This window comes from Frankliniella occidentalis, unplaced genomic scaffold, assembly GCF_000697945.3.
Source record: "Frankliniella occidentalis isolate FOCC.00 unplaced genomic scaffold, Focc_3.1 Scaffold74, whole genome shotgun sequence".
In the NCBI taxonomy this organism is placed as follows: domain Eukaryota; kingdom Metazoa; phylum Arthropoda; class Insecta; order Thysanoptera; family Thripidae; genus Frankliniella; species Frankliniella occidentalis.
In genome coordinates this window covers 681,843-682,165 of record NW_026267204.1, presented here as the reverse complement: position 1 = coordinate 682,165, position 323 = coordinate 681,843, and positions in this window count along the sequence as shown.

The following is a 323-nucleotide window of genomic DNA, read 5'->3' as shown; positions in this document are numbered from 1 at the left end:
AGAGACAAACGGACTTGAAAAGGAACAGAGAAGACGGCCGAGATGTCTAAGCGTCTTATCTCTCAGTACAGCCGCGCGACCGACAGCCGTAAGTGCGTAAGGTAAGAGGCTCGAGTACTAGTAGTGCTACTACTAGTAGTACTGCAGCTGCTACTCGGCTATGAATGGACAGCACGCGTGGGCGGCCAGGGCGACGACCCCGCGGCGGGGGGCGCCGGGGGCCGCAAACGAGGGGGGGAGTCGAAAAGCGCCGCGGTTACCTGGCGCAGGGATTAAGAGGCGATTAACAGCGGGGGCCGGCGCGTAAACGAGGAGGCCGGGGG